Source organism: Neofelis nebulosa, chromosome 5, assembly GCF_028018385.1.
Source record: "Neofelis nebulosa isolate mNeoNeb1 chromosome 5, mNeoNeb1.pri, whole genome shotgun sequence".
In the NCBI taxonomy this organism is placed as follows: Eukaryota; Metazoa; Chordata; class Mammalia; order Carnivora; family Felidae; genus Neofelis; species Neofelis nebulosa.
This window is the reverse complement of record NC_080786.1, coordinates 58,408,549-58,428,422: the sequence shown is the minus strand read 5'-3', so window position 1 is coordinate 58,428,422 and position 19,874 is coordinate 58,408,549. Positions and strand designations below refer to the sequence as shown.

General features: G+C 33.3%; 1 pseudogene; it reads left to right on the top strand.

Annotated features, from left to right (window-relative positions):
• Positions 1–831: 831 nt before the first annotated feature.
• Positions 832–929, top strand: LOC131513298 (U6 spliceosomal RNA; annotated as a pseudogene).
• The last annotated feature ends 18,945 nt before the right edge of the window (positions 930–19,874 follow it).

Sequence of the window (19,874 nt, the reverse complement as noted above, 5' to 3'; positions counted from 1 at the left end):
GTACACCTAGCTCTCAAAGTTTCTACTAGAGGAGACCCATGTCACTTTTCCTTATATTGACTAAAGTAAGTTACATGGCCACATTTAATTTCAAAATGGTGGACCATGAAAGAGAATTGTAAAGAGATGATGTACTGCACGGAAGACTAGTAAAGAGGGCAGGGTATTTCCAGTTAGAGATGGGAAGCCAGATCACCCTCCAGATTGGGAAGAAGTAGACATATATGCTTTCAGTGTTAAACCAGCTAACGACGAGTTAATACAATCTTTGTTTACTTAAATTAATCCTCTTCTCCAGTTAAGTAGACAGCTTGGGGAAGCTCAAGGGCAAAGGACTTCCTTGTTTATAGCACCCTGCTCCTGTCTACGGTCAAGTGTCCACTTACCGATGTACCGGCGTTGCTCTCATATTTTTCATTTACCTTTAGAACTCAGGTATCTCTCTTCTTCTTCAGTATATTGTATCATTTAAAATGATGATAAACATAAATTATTTGGAATCAAATTATGATGTAATATCATTTTCACTGAAGGAAGAAAAAATATTTACATAATTTCAGGATACTTGGAATTATGAAAACTAAATGCTATTTATTTATTTATTTATTTAGTGAGAGACAGAATCAGCACAAGCAGGGGAGGGAAAGGGAGAGAGAGGGACACAGAGAATCCCAAGCAGGCTCCACACCATCAGCATGGAGCCTGACATGGGGCTCCAATTTGCAAAACTGTGAGACCATGACCTGAGCCGAAATCAAGAGCTGGACACTTAACCAACTGAGCCACCAAGGTGCCCCCCAAAATTAAGTGCTTTTTAAAATAAGATTTTTTGTGTTCACCTTGGTAGCATGTATACTAAAATTGATATGAGATTAGTATGACACCTGCTCAATGTTGACACAAAAATTCATGAAGCATTTTGTACTTTTGTGACAATAGTTAACAATTATATATTGGATACATGAAATATGCAGAAGATAGATCATAAATTAATATTCTCACCACACACACTTGCACATAGTGGTAACTATGTGGAAATGATGGGTATGTTAATTGGCTTAATTGTAGCGATCCTTTTACAGTGCATACACATATCAAAACATTATGTTGTACACCATAAAAATATACAGTTTTTGTATGTGAAATATACCTTAATAAAGCTGCTAAAAATAAAAAAATAAGATTTTTTAAAAGGTAGGTTTTGTTGTTGTTTGGGATTTTTAGTTTCTAAAGTCTTATGGAAGAGTTATGCTAAAGTCAGACACTGCAAATGAAAAGGACATAATTAATGTTCATCCTGTGTGAGATATTTCATATACTATTCTGAACTTATGTGCTAATAGAAAAAACTTAAGTTGTAATAGATAATTTTGGTTATTTTAAAAAAATATGTATTTTAGTTTTCACTTTTATCTTTATGTGATGTCATTTTCACTGCATGAAGGAAAAATTTTTGCATAATTATTATTTATGTCAGTTGGGAAAATCTGATTTAATTTTCTGTGAACGACCAATTCTCTGTCATTCATGTGCACTTCTGAGACCACTGCTATAATCTGTAATGAGAAGAGTGTTGTTTTTCTTTGATGATAGATTTTACATCCTTTTGATGATTGCTCCAGCCTTTTTCTCTGAATTTCAGAGAAACTCCAGAAACCTTAGATTCATTTCTAGGTATTGATAAAGGATTAGAGGAAAGGAAAAGTAACCATTCCAAAAGTCCTGAAAACTATCTTTTGTCTAAAATATTCAAACTCCAGTAAATCTCTCAGACAAATTGCTGAGCCCAAGATTCACTTAGAAGAACATCTCAGTGCTTCCACAACAGTATGGAAGTAGTTATGTAGCATTTTCTCTATCTATTAAAAGGTAAATTTAGTAGCTGCCCAGTGAGGACTGAAACCCTCAATTACCCTAGTTGTCGGGAGTGCTGAGGGCTAACAGCTCTCAATTCATCCCCTCTCCAGGAATTGTTCTCAACTGAAAAGATCTGCTTTTCCTACGTCCATGTCCCCTTTCCAGGCCAGTTTGCATTAAATGACTGGTTTGTAAAGGTACAGGAAAGGGAACTCCCTTGTCTTAAGACAGGATTATTCTGCAAGACTGCCCCAGCTCCAGAACATCTTCCGCAACACGGCCTTACTCTTTTCCCCTCATAGTTGATCCTCAGAGCATTTTCCAATAAACTCACTTTATGAAAATGTCAGAGTCAGAGTTTGTTTTCCAGAGAAACCAAACTGTGATAGGGGAGTATAGACACACAACAGAAGCACAAACATTCATTCACACCATGTTTTTTTAACAATTCATCTTCTGGGAACAACCTTCCGGTTAGCACCTCTGCTGGCGCAAAATGAAAGCACTCAGAGATGTTCAAGTACATTCTAAAAATTTCCTTTTGAACTTCCCACGAAGAATTAACAATTAGGGATCTAAACTCTGCAGCTTTATTTGCAACTTCTAGATGATCATCTGCTAGCAAGATGAATGGCTTTTTCTACGGTTGGGAAAATAGATTCTTTTGTTCAAATAGAATGTTTCTGAGCTGGCGTGGGAACTGCCCATAACTAACCTATAGGTCAGATTTTTAGGTAAATCTGATGATGAATTCCTATTCTAGAGAAAGATAATTGAAAACTTGTAGCATCAAGCAGCAATGAAGAGTCCATTATCTGGACTCCATTATCTGCTTTATCAAGTATATATCTAGGCTCCTCAGGCATATTACGAAGTTTGCATCTATCTTATGTTTTTAGTGTTTCAGAGTAAAGAAACTAGACTGGAATTAGAATAAAACAAAATAAACCACTTTCTTTTGGTTTTGCCTAAACTAGGAAGTATAGCTAAGTGGTCCTTAACCAGGGATTTTGCCCCTAGCGAATTTTTCAAATTTTCTGGAGACACTTTTGTTTGTCTCAACTCTGAAAGGAGGAATGCCATTGGCATCTAGTGGGTAGAGTCCAGGAATATTGCTAAGCATCCTACAATGCACAGTGCAGACCTTCTAAACTAAGACTTATCTGCCCCAAAATAACAATTGGTTGAGAAACCCTGCTGGAAGGCACTCACTAATGAAGGTAGGGTCAGAGTTACTCCACTTCTTCCATGGAAAACTACTAAATTAGCCAAACAATTTCTGTAAATGTGGCACTATTCTATAAACATGTCCATGGTTTATTTTGTTTCTTTCTTTCTTATGCTACAGACTTCCAAAGATCATACAGCATTTCCAGATTTCTTAACATCAGCAGCTGAAGGAAAAGTGATGAAAATTGCAGAAATGTATAAAACCATGCTGATCTCATGGTTCATGGATTATAGAGTATAAGAGATATACACACAACACATATACAGGTATATATTGATATAATTTATAATTTTGTTCTTTTGTGCATTAGAGATTAGGTGAAAGTGAACTCTTTGGCATCGGATAATCATGTTGGCAATGTGACCTCTGTGAAAATAAGAGTGCACATTTTTCCAGCAGTCTTTTCTTGTAAAAATGCTGTTGGACTGCTGCTATAATGCTTCAGTTCAACAAATATTTATTGTGCTTACTGTAGATACTGTTGTGGAGTTTGGATGGAGTAGCATATCATTCTGCCTGGACAATTTACATTTTTCTACATGGCTAACTGCTTAGAATTGGGACTAATCTGTGTCTGTTTAAACAAAGTTAAAATTTATTCCCTTTTTATAGTCTGATTTTGGGGATACAAAAAGGAGACTTCACTTTTTTAGCTTAAGCACCTCAGGATGAACTTTAGAGAAGTCAACTTAAACATATATTTGATTTTAAAATGCTACTTGCAGAAAGCTAACTGATAACCAGTTAGATCAATTTGATTTTTTATTTAGCTAAAGAAATGATCAATACTGTAAATCTTGTGATAGTCCATTTATGTAGTTAGTTAGATTACAAGACTTGAAGTTGTTAGTCTAATTGTATTACAGAGATTAAAGGCAAAGAGCCAACCTCAGATTTAAGAGTCGATTCTCTACCAGGAATTAAACCTATCTCTGCCATTTCCACTACAAGCCATGATACTGTGACCTAGATACTAACTTTCTCTATAGCTGTCATCAGGAATTTGATTTTCTTCCCTGTGAAATTTACATTGCCCACAAAAGATATTTGTTAAAAGCATTCTCCACTAGTTACCACAAAGATGATTTAGAGGTCCCCTGAATGATCTTATGTCACCCTCTTTTTTAATAGTTTACAAGGTCTTGATTTGATGTTTTGAGTTGTTTGCCCAGCTTAGAAAAGACAGGCCATCGAAAGCCAGGAGGAGCCTTCAGTTTGAACAAAAGATGCCCTTGTGGACAGTCAGGCAAAGGTGTCAAGTCCTCAGGGAATGACAAGGGAAGAAAGCTCAATATGTCAGAAATTTACAGAAAGAGCCTCCGGGTAATGTTGCTTTCAGGTGGAGGGTCCTTTAGCCAGGTTCTAATAGGTCGCCACTGGATCTAATACTTCTTGCAAATGCCAGCAAGAACACAAGTGAGAATCATCTTATTTCCAGTGAAGTCCAGTAATAGATCCTAATAATAAAAAAATAGGTGCAGAATATCCAAATTGCCTAAGTTCAAATATCAGCTCTAGTGCTGGCTAGCTATACAAAGAGACAAATATACTAACCTCTCTGTGTCTTGCTTTCTGTGCTTAACTGTGAAACTTGAAAATAACAGCACATCTGTGCTTGTTGTGAAGATTAAAAGAGTTTATGTTTGTAGCAATGACATTCTGAATGTTAACTACAATAAGGTAAATATTTTATCTTCAAAAAGCCTCTAAAATTAGAGAAATCAAATATACTTTCATTTTGACAAATTTGTTTGAATTTTGTGTGAGTATGGTCAATAAAAGGATTCTGGTTAGTGTTTTACTAAAGGAATATTTTAAGAGATGTCAATCATAATAGTTGTTTTTCGGCATTCAAGATAAGCTATAGGAGTCAGGGTCTAGTAATACCTCAAATAAAATTGGCTCAAAGTAAATAGAACCTAATTATTTATTTTCAAAAAAAAAGATGAAAATATTTTAAATGGAGTCAAATGTGAAAGTAATCTCCAAATCATAGAATTCTAGCATAAAAACTCTGGCCTTGGGATTAAATGGAGAAAATAAAAGGATTACAGTGTTCAGTGTTTTTGTGGATATAATTAAGAAGGAGTTCAGGATAAAATTCTAAATAGGCTCAAGAAGACTTTACATAAATCATAAATAATGCACCAAAGGAATTATGGATATTTGGGTTTCATAATTACACTCTAGGACTTTTTAAGGAAAACTGCTTGAAAAGAAATGATAATTCTCTTCCCAAAGCAATCTTTATTGTTCCTATTAGAGACAAAATATTATCCCAGTTGGATTATTTTAAATGAGCAGGATGATTATCATGTACATAGAAATTATTAGCGAAGATTAGACTCTGCAGTATAATACAATGGTGAATTTGAATTAGACTCGAGGTGCCTTTGCTTCCGTATAGCTACATGGGCTTGGGAAGACAATTCTTTTCTATGAACATTTTGCAGATGTAAAGTGAATAATAATTCCTATCTTTACTTCACAAATTTAATTTAAAGTAGATGAACACAAATTTATATATATATATTAATATATATATATTAAATATATATATAAATATATATATAAATTATATATATAGTAAATATAGTATATATATAAATTATATATATAGTATATATATAGTATATATATAAATTATATATATAATATATATATTATATATATAATATATATATATTATATATATATTATATATATAAATTATATATATAATATATATAAATATATATATAAAATAAATAAATATATATATATAAAACATTAAAACAATGTCAAAAATAAATTATTATTATTATTATTATTTTGCTTGATTAATCAGGGAAACAAACCCACTGAGTCATCACCATGGTCATTTTTAAACAAATCAGATGCATACCAAAATACTTAATGATAATTTAAAAATATTTACAGTTGACAGAGATTGATCTGACTGACCTCACATAATTCAAGTTTTAGTTAAATGAGAAAATCTTTTTGAAAATTTGAACTTCTAAATTTCAGTTTTTATTTTAAGTTCCTTCAAGAACTTGCAATGTTTAATTCAAAATTCAGACAGTTCAGCGTGACATTAACTGGTTAAGGAATAAATTATAAGGGAAACTTGAAGTGATCTACACTAATGAATAAACCATGTCCTAGGAATATGGACCACTTTGGGAAATAAGATTTCAGTTTACTGAGCTTAATATTGACAAATATAAATTCTCCAGTTTTCTAAGCATTATCCAATGATTTTTATAAGGTTAGCTTCTTTTCACATGATTATTTTACAGGAAAGGGAAATCATCAAAAACATGCTTGACAGCTCATTTTCAAATAAAACCAAGAAGAGAAAATTATGTGTATGGAAGGTCACAAGTAAGACTAAATCACTGAATTAGTCCTAAGAATGAGAATCAATTTAGGCTACAAAAAATTTGTGAATTCTTTCTCCAAAGACTTTTACTTTCTTTACACTTTCTGAAACTGAAATATATGTACATGTCACAATTTAGAGCAAATATTTTATTGTTGCATATATAAAGAAAAGATTTTTATTTGCTGCTCCAAAATTTTAAAATTTTCCTCAGTGAGGTGGACATGTTCAATCACTGTTCTATTTTCTTAATTCCTTTCTCAGTATAGATATCAGGGTTTCTGCTAGGGCAGATAACAATTCATACTTAACTAATCTGTTTTGCTGTCTATGGAATTAGAATTTGTATTGAGAATGTAGTAATTCTGTGTAGATTGTGTCAGCACTAGAATGAGAATTTGGCCAAAGAAGCAGAGGAAGAAAATAGAGAAAGAGAGAGAGGGAATAAAACAAACGAACAAACAAAACCGGAATCAAACTCAGAGAGTGGCAGGGAAAAGAAACCAAGTAGCTCTAGAAAGACTATGTCCTAGTAGATTCCAGTTTTGGGCAAGTCCCAACTATACTTTCGGCTCTTGGTTTAGTCATAGTACAGCCTTTCCCTTATATTAAATTCCCTTATCTGTTTAAGCCATTAGGAGTAAATTTTAGTTACTTCTAGCAAAATAACCTGCCTCTGTAATAAAAGACACTAACTTGCTCAGTTTACACATTTGCAATTAAAGAAATTAATGTGCTCAACCTAAAAGCCAGATTCACAGGTCACACACTATTTGCCATTGACAAAGCTGGATTAGGACTCAGCTAGTCCATTGTTGCTTTTTTTGGTTCAATGTTCTTTTCGTATTTGTGCATTCAATTTGCCTTCACATTATTTTTCTATTTAGGTCCCCATATTATCTTTATCTTCTCACCCCCCCGTTACACATCACATAGTCTAAATCTAACCCTGTGCACATCAAGGATAAAGTCTTATAATATGGTGAAGAAAAATAAACCCAAAGCAAAATACTGCAAGTATTTTATAAGTCTTCAATTAGAGCAATGCAGTTTTCAGAATATATATATTTTTTAAAGGTAGAGTTTTTAATTGACAACAAACAATAGAACCTTCCTGGAGGATGTAGTATTGCATTCTTAACCATTATTTCTGGGCAGGGGATCTCTCTGAAATGTAAGAAATTATATACGATGTATAGCTTGTTAAGCTGTTAACAGAAAAAAGAGAACAGAGATAAGGATTCACTCATTCATTCATTAACAGTTCTTACCAATTTTCTTACAAGGGAAGACTACAGATTTAGGGTAGAAGGAACAAAATCCAACCAACAAGCATTTTTAGCACTTTACAATTAAGATCAAAGCCTTCTAAAAATCCAGCTGTGAATTTCTTTTAATTAGCTCGCTACTCAGTATAACACGTATTGCAAGTATTCCTCCTTGAATAACTTCCTTGAATAATGCAGCTGGGAGTATAGTCAGTTGAGCATTGATGCAGCTGGGTAGCTGAAAAGATGAAAATCAAATGTGAATTCTGATGAAGTAATTTCATTTTGAGCCTTTCATATTTCTTCCCCCCTAAATTAAAAAGAAATGAAACCTCGAGTTCAGCTGGTTCATTGCCTACTCTATGCCAATTCACATTTTCAGATAATAAGAGTATTTTGCCCAAAATGAATACTAAACACAAAATTCTATTTTCTCACCTAATGGTGAGAATTTTTTTTATATATGGAGCTTTTGGTAATTTGCTGTGATAATATAAAAGCTGACCTGCTTTGTGAAGGGAGGTGAACATGTTATTGCTAATATAGTATAATGTTGCTATAATTTCTCATTATGAGATGTTATCTTCTCTAAAAACATTCACTTATACTATGTTCAATGTCAATAAGAATTTATTGTGAAATAACTATAATGATTACCCTACGATAATCTTTTCATTGTGAAATAATATTAGCAACATTTCAGACTATTTTTCACAACATACTTATAATACAGTGAATGCCTTCCGGAATTTAATCAGCTGATAACATCATAACTTCAAACAATATATCCATGAAATTCTATTAGTAGAACAGAAATATCTCCCTGTCTTACTTATATGTTTGACAACTTATTTGAATTACAGTGTCGATTTTAGTTTTACCTCTCATTTGTTTTGTGTTAATATAATACTTACCTATATTAGACTTTAAATATTAGAATACAAACTTTTTTATTTCATTAACATATTTATTTTTTTATCCAATAAATATTTATTGATGACCTATTATGTGTCTGGTGGTATGTTAAGCACTTAAAATACAGAAATAAATAATTCAAGTGTTGGCTTCATATCCCCAGTGTGTTAGGGAAAGAGAGACAATGTTACAAATAAAAAGCCTACATACTTACCTGATTTGCTAAAACAAAACAAAACAAAACAAAATGCTGGCAAAGATGTGAATAAATGGGATCACTTACACATTACTGGTGGGAAAACAAAATAGTTTGACCACTGTAGAAAAAAAAATTTTTGGCAGGTTGTGATAAAACTAAACATGTTAAAACCCTATGACTCAGCATTTATACTCCTGAGAATTTATGCCAGAAAAATAAAAACTTGTATTCAAAGAAAAATCTGTACACCAATGTTCATAGCAGTTTTATTCATAGTAGCCCAAAGCTGGAAACAGCCCATATTGTCCTTCAAAATGTTAAACAAAGTGTGATGCATGCTTACCATGGAATATCACATACATCAATAAAAAGGAACTAGCTCTTGATCCTGTAGCAACTTGGATGAAAATCCAAGGAATTGTGCTGAATGAAAATACCCAAATCCCAAAGGTTACCAACTGCCTTATTCCATTTATATAATAGTTTTGAAATAATACAATTATTACAATGGAGAACAGATTAGTCGTCAGTGGGAGGAGGTAGGTATTATTATAAGATGGCAATAAGAGACACTTGTCATAAACTGTTCAGTATCTTGCCTGGGGTAGTAGATATATAAACACGGAAATGTGATAAAATTATGTAAAACTAAATACACACACTCAAGTGAATGAAGATAAAAATGGTGAAGATCAGCGGACTGAACAAATTTCAGTATTTTGGTTGTGATATTATATAATAGTTTTGTAAACCATCACTATTGGGAGAAACAGTAATGTGTATGTGGGATCTGTCTGTATTATTTCTTACAACTATATTAAGTATGTAATTATGTCAAAAATTTCAATTGAAATAGTACCATGAAATGTGAGAGTTTTTTTCACAGAATACTGCATAGGATAGAGTAGAACAAGAACGTAGTACATGAGCACTGCAACTACGTGCATTTTTTTCTCCATAGCTGATTAATTGGTTTGTTAACCCATTCATTCATTATGTATTTATTGTTCACCTAGTATGTTCCAGGCACAGATTGTATAACAGCGAATAAAATACAAACATTCTTGGCCTTGTGTTGTTTCTATTCTAGTGGGGAGATAAATTTCTTTAAAGAGTAAAATGGTAGTATATTAAATTGTGAACAGTTACATGAAAAAAAGTGTGGATTGGGGAAGAAAAATAAAGCAGGAGGGATGGGGTGGGGTAAGTGATAAATGCTTTGACGTTTATTCTGAATGGAAAGGGCAATCTTGGAAAAAAATACCATTTTATTTTATTTTTGTTTAATTTTGAAGAACAGCATGATTACATTAAGTACACATATCATATGTTTAAAGTGGATGAATTTTTATTGAACCTATTGTTCAGTCAGCACCAAGATAAGAAACAAAATCTCAAACTACCCCCAGGTCATAGCTAATCTAGCAGAAAACATGTGAACAGATAAAAATAAAATTAACTCTTCCAATTCGAAGGGTATCTTGTGGATCTAGAGTCAAAAGATCTGTTTTTGAACACTAGCTCCATCCCTAGCTATTCTCATGACCTTCAGTTTTCTCATTTATTAAATGGCAATAATGAACTTAGTTTACAGGAGGTTATGAACATCAGAGATAATAAAAAAATCTTAAGATTACTAAGATGTATATACATTGAAGTTATTTTTATTTTATTTTATTTTTTAATGTTTATTTATTTTTGAAAGAGAGAAAGCGCGACAATGCGAGTGGGGGAGGAGCAGAGAGAGAGGAGGACATGGAAGCAGGCTCCAGGCTCTGAGGTGTCAGCACAGAGCCCAATGCTGGGCTCAAACTCACAAACCCCAAGATCATGACCTGAGTGAAGTCGGACGTTTACCCAATTGAGCCACTTAAAAAAAAAATTTTTTTTATTTTATTTATTTATTTTTTTTAATGTGTGGTGCCTGGGTGGCTCGGTCGGTTGAGCAGCTGACTTTGGCTCAGGTCATGATCTCTCGGGCTTGTGAGTTCAAGCCCCACGTCGGCCTCTGTGCCTGGAGCCTGCTTCGGATTCTGTGTCCTCTCATTCTGCTCCTTCCCCACTCATGCTCTGTCTCTCTCTCTCTCTCTCTCTCTCTCTCAAGAATAAATGAAATATTTAAAAAATCTTTTAATGTTTATTTATTCTTGAGAGAGAGAGAGAAAATGCAAGAGGGAGAGGGACACAGAGAGGGCATTGAAATTAGTTTTAGAACAAATAGAGCTTGCACTCTCTTGGTAATCCATGTATCACTTAATTTGTTTTTCATTCATATTTTTCAACACATACCAATTTAATAAAATGACTTTCTCTAGGTATGTTATTATAATTGACAGATTTTAATAATATGTCTATTTTTAAATGTACCAGTTAAATGTGATCAAAGTTTGTATAAAGTTGTGTATTTTTTCCCAAAATGACAGCTATTCATGTCTCTGCAAAAGCATATGGTTTTTCAAATAAAATGTATGATGTTCTGTGTTAAGTTTCTATTCATTTTTCCCCCACCTTAAGAGGTTTGGTTTCCCAGTGAAAGGATGAATGAAAAATTTGTTATGTATACTTATAAAATTCAGTAAAATGTATTAACCTTTCTTCAGTCATTTCAATTTCATTTATATGATAAGATTTCTTTCTGTTATTCTATTTTGCAGGTATTATATATTTCACAATTTTCTTCCAGAGCACAGTAATAGCACAATTGCCATGTTTTACCTCTGATTTAGGACTTATTTAAAACTTTCCCTTTTTTAACAAACTGTGACACTGTGATTTTTAATGAGTTTTTCATTCAAACTGAAAAGAATTGTGTAACCAAATAGCCTAAAATGTTTATTAGATTGAACTGTAGGATGATATTTTGCAATTAGCATATTTTGATACTGCTAGAATTTAAGTAAATATAAACCAGTCTTTTAGGATCAGGGTAAATATGAAGTAGTGAAATGTGTCTAGTGTGTTCTTTCCTACCAAAGAACTTCTTAAATTAGACTTGGTTTATTTTTGTGTGTCAAATTGAAAAGGCACACAAGGTGGTATCGATAGCAATTTAAAACAGACACCAGTAACACAAAATAAGAACTCTTAATGGCAGAGAGTAATTGGATTCTAATCCTTCAGCAAATAATTATCAAGTGACTAGTATGTGTTAGCGGCGGGTGAGTTATAAGAAAATGGGGAAGCCAATATACTAAGTAATAACTGATCTTTGATTGTCTTATTTCATAGGCTCTGAAATAAGCCAATCTTTTCATAATTTTATTATTTATATGAAATCAAATTAAACCAAACACTTTATGTCAACTTGTTTTTTCATGAATTATTAAAGACAAAGAGATTAGGTATCAATTTTAAGTTATTCAGGATTTCCTTATGCATTTGATTCATTTCCTCATATTAATTTTGTGCATAAGGCAAAGGAAAATGAAGAATAGCTCATTTCCCATTCAAAGCAGGAATCATTTTATTTCCAACAGTTACATCATTTTAAGAGTTGTTTACTCTTGATGAATGAATTTAAGTAGAACCTGAGAGACAAAAAAAGATTTCTAAAATTAGATTCATTCTATGTCAATTAAGTGACAATTTCCTTCAACAATTGCACTTGATAAAGATGTATCTAAATAGCTTCAAACAATGTTCAGCACAAAATTTAGACTCATAATTAAATAGTGACAGAATTTCTTTTCAATTTAATAGTATAATTTTTAAAACATTCCAAAATGCTTATATTGAGATATCATATTGACATAACAGAATTATATATGTCAGGACTGACCCCTCTTCTTTTCAAACACTAGATCAAGATGTATAGATTACATACACCAATGAGAACATTTCTATCAAATTGCAGTAAACCTGAACAAAAAATTGTTATCTTACATCATTCTTTTCTGGATAGCCTTAGAATTGCAATTACGTACAAAGCCCTCTTCTAATGGAAATTTCTGAGACTAAACAAGGAAATGACAATTAGAGGTTGTTTACATTTAAGTTACTATGTTTGTGTTATACCTCCATTATCTTGTTCACAGGGATAATCTCCTGACTAAATGGCAGCAAAGGTTTAATTGTCTACAGTCTAGACAGGAATCTATGCGGTGGTGGACAGCAAGATTCCACTCAACATGGTTTCCCCGGAGAGGTTACTTACTCAACTGTATATCATGGCCAAATAACATTTGTTATGATGTTTGTAATTTTTTAAAGTTTATTTATTTATTTTTGAGAGAAAGAGAGAGAGAGAGCAAACAGGGAAGGGGCAGAGAGAGAGGGTGAGAGAGAATCCCAAGCAGGCTGCACACCGTCAGCACAGAGCCCCAGATGGAGCTGGAAGTCATGAACTGTGAGGTCATGACCTGAGCTGAAATCAAGAGTTGGATGCTTAACCGACTGAGCCACCCAGGCCTCCCTGTTTGTAATTTTTTGAAAATGATTTTAGTTTGGCTCCACTGTATCGTGTGTGTGTGTGTGTGTGTGTGTGTGTGTGTGTGCATATGCATATGTGTGTGTTAGGTTATATTCCATGTGAATTCATTTGCTCAGATCAGTTACTTATACTTTAGGATAGTCAACACATAATTGGAAAAACCTCACTTGAGAGACACTACTTTAAGTTTTCTTTTTTTAAAATATAATTTATTGTCAAATTAGCTAATATACAGTGTGTACAGTGCACTCTTGGTTTGGGGGATAGATTCCTGTGGTTCATCACTTACAACATCCAGTGCTCATCCCAACAAGGGCCCTCCTCAATGCCCATCACCCATTTTCCCCTTGCCTCTGCCTCCCCCACCAAGCCTCAGTTTTTTTCTCTGTATTTAAGAGTCTCTTATGGTTTGCCTCCCTCCCTCTCCATTTTTAACTATTTTTTCCCCTTCCCTTCCCTCATGGTCTTCCGTTAAGTTTCTCAAGTTCCGCATATGAGTGAAAACATGATATATGTCTTTCTCTTACTGACTTATTTCACCTAGCATCATACCCTTCAGTTCCATCCATGTTGTTGCAAATGGCATGATTTCATTCTTTCTAATTGCCAAGTAGTATTCCATTGTACATATAAACCTCAAGAAACAACAGATGCTGGCGAGGATGTGGAGAACTGGGAACCCTCTTGCACTGTTGGTGGGAATGAAAACTGGTGCAGCCACTCTGGAAAACAGTATGGAGGTTCCTAAAAAAATTAAAAATAGAACTCCCCTATAACCCAGCAGTAGCATTACTAGGAATTTATCCAAAGGATACAGGAGTGCTGATTCATAGGGGCAAGTGTATCCCAATGTTTATAGCAGCACTATCAATAGCCAAATTATGGAAAGAGCCTAAATGTCCATCAACTAATGAATGGATAAAGAAGATGTCGTTTATATATACAATGGAATACTTTAAGTTTTCAAGCTATCTATCTATATAGGAAGTTTTGCTAATTAGCCAAAAAAAGTCATCATTTTCTTATAAAAATATTGTAATCTATATTTTGCCAACCGGCTAAAACAGTTTTAGGACACTCTTTGAAAGAGATGTTTCTGATGACAAACCTGTTTTCCTCTTAGTCTCACATCTATTTCCAGCAGCTATTGCAGTAAACAATCCTTGCAAACTTCCATGCTGTTTATAATGACCAATATCCTATCAAATTGGATATCTCCTTTATTCAGTTTAAGAAAGAATATGAGCAAAGTATAATATATATCAAGAAAATATAGCCACTCAGTCGATTAAGCCCCCCGACTTTGGCTCAGGTCATGATCTCACAGTTCATGGGTTTGAGTCCCACGTCGGGCTCTGTGTTGACAGCACAGAGCTTGGAGCTTGCTTCGGATTCTGTGTGTGTCTCTCTCTGTCCCTCCCTTGTTTGTGTGCTCTGTCTCTCTCTCTGAAGTGAATAAACATTTTTAAAAACTTAAAAAAAAAGAATTTATAGCCACATCTAGCTGACTAGTAATCTGTAAAACAATATTTTCTGTCAGGTGTTAAGTTTTTTACATGCTCAATATGTTAACAAAATATCAGTGAAAACAGTTAAATAGGTGAATTTATTGTAGGACAACAGAGAACCCTTAATATGCTAAAGAATACTGTGATTTTTCAAAATGGAGATGCTACATAATGTATACATTACACTCAGAAACACACACGTACACACACACACACAGTGGGAAAAGAAAATATGGCAAAGGTGATAAGAGTATTTACATGTGACAAACTATATCTAGTTTCTAGTTTATCAATTCTCAACAAGGCTACATGCTACATTTATAAATAAAAAAAAAACCTCTGGTATATATTTTCATTTACCCATATTCACAGTTTTACACTTTTTAAATCTTTATTGTCAGAGAAACAATGACTTACTTAGGTTACAGTGGTTGAACCACCATTATCTTTATCAATTACTGAAGGATTTTGTTAAGCTTCTCGGGAAATAAAGTAAGGATTTTTTTTTTTCCCGATTAGATTCCCTCAGAAAAGTGGAAGGGGTTTCTGAACATATTTATTTTTCCCTGGCAAGATCAATGATATCTGATTAGAAATAAGGTCTATCTGAATTCCTCTTTAGAGCAACAGAAGAGCTGCGTACCTGACTTTTGAAAGCAGTGATGCTGAACTGGCCAGGCAAAATAATGAGGGGATGACTACTGATTTTACCAAAGACAGTGGAAAACACGAGAAGTCTGTGAATCACAGAGGTTTTCAATTTGCATTCTAGTTAACTAGAATCTAATTAACTGGAGATTAGCTAGATCTAGGTAACTCAACACATCTCATATTTTTTTTCTCCTAATTGACACCTTTCTGTGTGATACAATCACCTTTGAATTTCCTACTCAAACTTTCCCCTGAAATGGAACTAATTAAATCACACGTGAACTCTAAACTAATTAATGTTTACATTAAAAGAAAATGATTTTCTAATTATAATAAAATAGGGGTCTGACTTCTGGGGAAACTAGGAGAAATTCACATGCCATGAGACATTCAACCATCTTCATTACTGTGCATAAAAGAATGCAAATCAGTCCACAATTTTCTGTTTTCCTTCTCTGTTTTGCCTTTCTCTTCCTACAAGACTCTATTCTCTCTAACGTCTAACTGATCTGTACATTTGCTCCTGAATATACTAATTTACCTGCTTGAGGTATTTTGACCTATTCATGAATATTGATGTTAGAATATATGTTATTAAGTTAAAGAATTTAGTATTCAATCCAACTTTGATGTCTTCCATGAATTCTTCAAACATATGTGTCTGTGGCTATCTCTTAGAGATAGGAAATAGGGTAGATGGTCCACAAGTTTGGTCTAGTAAAACAATACTCTAACTGAAGTTGTCTGGAATTACTCCAGTGTTTCCCTAATGCCCTGTGCATCGTGTGTGTGTGTGTGTGTGTGTGTGTGTGTGTGTGTATTGTGATTTAGTTGCCTGTATTTTAACAGATGAGTAAATTTGATAGTTTTGGCAAATCTATATGCAATATAATAAATTATTTTCTTAGTAAGAAAGCATAGACATAACATTAAATTCCTGATCTTCAGAATAATAAAGAGACAGTTATTAAAAAAAACAACAACTCATTCTTATGGTAGCATATAGTATATAAACTGCTAAAGGTCTCAAATTTTTTAAAAAAGGCAATATTTTATCTAAAATTAGCTTTATGTCCCATCTTATCTTTCTTATTAAATTATCCTTTGTAGTACTCTCTAGAATCAATTTTCTAGATTTTTCCCATTTAAGAAAAAATAGACTGGAGCCACTCTATTTAAATATTATTTGTATCCAATGCTTGCTTGTTTGGTAATACGGTAGACAAACTAGTTGCTGGGTATATCCACAGACACTTCCCATATGGAGAAGCTGTACTTTTGATTACAGAATGTCTAATTCTGGCACCGTGGGTGTTGTAGCTGTAGCCAGATTCAGACATCTTATCAGATTATTGCAACTCACTGGTCATTGCCTGCATGGATGAATTCTTATTACAACATCACAGATGGCTGGAACAGATCTTCATTGATTGTTGGGATTAACAGTGCATCAACTTATTGTGACATGAACTGTTTTCACAAGGGAAAGGATAAAGTAAATGACCAGATGTAGTAGTCAGTTAATTTCTAGACATTCATATGAGAAGCAGTTGCTGAAAATCTATACTATTAAAAATTTATATTTATTTAGTTTAGTAAATACCAGGTAAGGACAACTTTTATAATACTCATAGTGAACCAGAAATGAGAATAATTTTTAAGGAATGTAGTTTGATGGGTTGTTCCAATTTATCAATTAGCCTTCATAAAACAAAGGAGATATATAAATATAAATATAAATATAAATATAAATATAAATATAAATATAAATATAAATATATATACATATATATACACACATATATATAATGAGAATGAAGTATGGATAATGTAACTATAAATAATGGTGAATCCATTGTAATAAATATGGAAATAATAAATAATGGAATAATTAGGTCACATTCTATCTAGATTGTGTTCATTTCTAAATTATTAGTTGAACTATAAGGCGCTTGGGGTTGTAAACAATATAACCAGCACTCAAATTTGTTATTTTATGTATTTGAGTTTGCACCCTTTTATTTAAAAAAATTTTTTCAATGTTTATTTATTTATGAGAGACAGATAGAGCATGAGTAGGGAAGGGGCAGAGAGAGAAGGAGACACAGAATCCAAGGCTCCAGGCTCTGAGCCGTCAGTACAGAGCCTGATGCAGAGCTTGTTTTTTGGGTGTTAAGTTGAATAAATTCTTTATAGATTTTTGACACTAACCCTTTATTTGATACGTAATTTGCAAATATTTTCTCCAATTCTGTTAGTTGCCGTTTAGTTTTGTTGATTGTTTCCTTCAATGTGCAGGAGGTTTTTATCTTGATGAGGTCCCAATAATTTTTGCTTTTGTTTCCCTTCCTTCCAGAGACATGTCAACTAAGAAGTTGCTGCAGTCGAGGTCAAAGAGATTGTTGCCTGTTTTCTTCTCTAGGATTTTAAGGTTCTTGATACCATGAGAGGGCAGTGAGAGAGATGTTATGGTTCAGGGCAACAAACTGGGCTTAGACACTGGGAAACAAGGCTAAGGAACTACAGTTGGGGTGATTAGGAGCAACACATCAATTGCAAGTCTTGATGAATTGCTGTGATCCTGTTAGTATTAACCTACCTCTTGGAAGTAAAATTAATAAGCATTTTGGTAAATTATAATTGTAGAATTGGGGACAGAAATATCTAAAAGGAATCAGAAGAGTTTGAGAATTCTGGCTTCCTAAAATCTATAAAGTACTTCTTAATTCAATTTAAAAAGAAATAAACAGAAATGTGACAAACTCAGGCAGTTTAGAGAAAGAAACGAGATCCCAAGCCACCCACACTATGACCCAGAGGCTAACACAGAGAATACAAAGAATGGGCAGAGCATTCTAATCAATCAAAGCGAGTTCAGAATGTCACAAGCAGTGACAAAGTAACCAAAGCTTGATTACTGGCAAAGTAACCGATGTTTGGGGAGTGCCTAAACACAGGTGACCTGACATTAACTGCCAGCATACTAAACTTTTGTAAAGGTAATAATACTTCGGGAAAAATCCCAACTCTGGGAAACAGGAGTCCATAGTGGACTGCCAAATATGCCAGGTATAAAAGAAATACAAAAACCAATACCAGTGTGGCGTGGACTAAAGAAGTAATATGCATTTTGGGATGACGCCTGAAAAGATCCTGTGAAAGAAAACAGAACCTGGAACACCAGAACCGAGAAACTTATTTGACCATCAGATAAAAACCATGAAATAAACCACATATTCATTCATTCATTAAAAAAGGAAAGAAAAAAAGGTTTTTGAATACTTAAGATACGTCATGCACTGTGATTGATATTGGGGATATAGTAGTAACCAAAGAAATATGTCCTTATAGAATTTACAGTCTAAAAGGAAGATAAGCAACAAATAAGTAATAAAATAAGAAAATAATTAGAAATTCTGCTTAGTGACAGAAACAAATAAGAGAATGTGAAAGGAAATTTTTAAAAATGACCCAATTTAGATAATAGTGTCAGAAAATGAGCTTTCTGAGATAGTGACAGTTAAGGTAGAAGACGAAAACAGGGCGTCTATGGGGAAAAAGAGTGACATGAGGTGGGCAGAATGCCAGAAATGAAAACTGTTTCATTTTATGAGAAAATATAAGCGTTGTGTTAAAAAAATGTATATGCATTTTGAAACTCCATTTTTATACACCAAAAATATTTATTAAAATTATCTAAATTTGTGGGATTTTAGAAAATTAAACATCGTATCTCTAAAGTCTAAATTTAAATATTCAACTCAAAATACTTGAAAATTATTCTATAAATGCTTTCTTGAATTTTATTTTGACAATTTATATAATGTGTGTACATTATGAAATATTGATGAATTTTAACTTAAATATTATTTGGGGATCACAAAATATTTGGTTTGTTTCTATTGTTTTTGCCCAATTCCTTTCTAATGATTTATCAGTTTTAAACAGCTTTGTTTCAGGATATCAGAAATAAAAGGATTTAGATGCTTGAAATTCATGTTTAAAATGCAATTTGGAGGGGTGCCTGGGTGGCTCAGTTGGTTAAGCATCTGACTTCGGCTCAGGTCATGATCTCATGGCTCATGACTTTAGGCCCCACATCAGGCTCTGTGCTGACAACTCAGAGCCTGGAGGTTGCTTTGGATTCTGTGTTTCCCTCTCTCTTCCCCTCCCCTGCTCTCCCTCTCTCTCTCTCTCTCACACAAAAATAAACATTAAAAAATTTTTAAATGAAATAAATAAAATATGACTTGGTAATGGTCTGTATTAAATAGTTCCAAATTTCCTTAGCTTCTCATGGAAACTTTGGACTCTTGTTCCAGAACAAACACATCCATTGGAATACGGTTGCAGAAAAATTGCATGTTCTTTCAGGATATTTATATGTAATATAAAATTCCTTTACTGTAGGCTCTCAGGTAAAAAATTACCTAAAATAAATTTTATGATTGA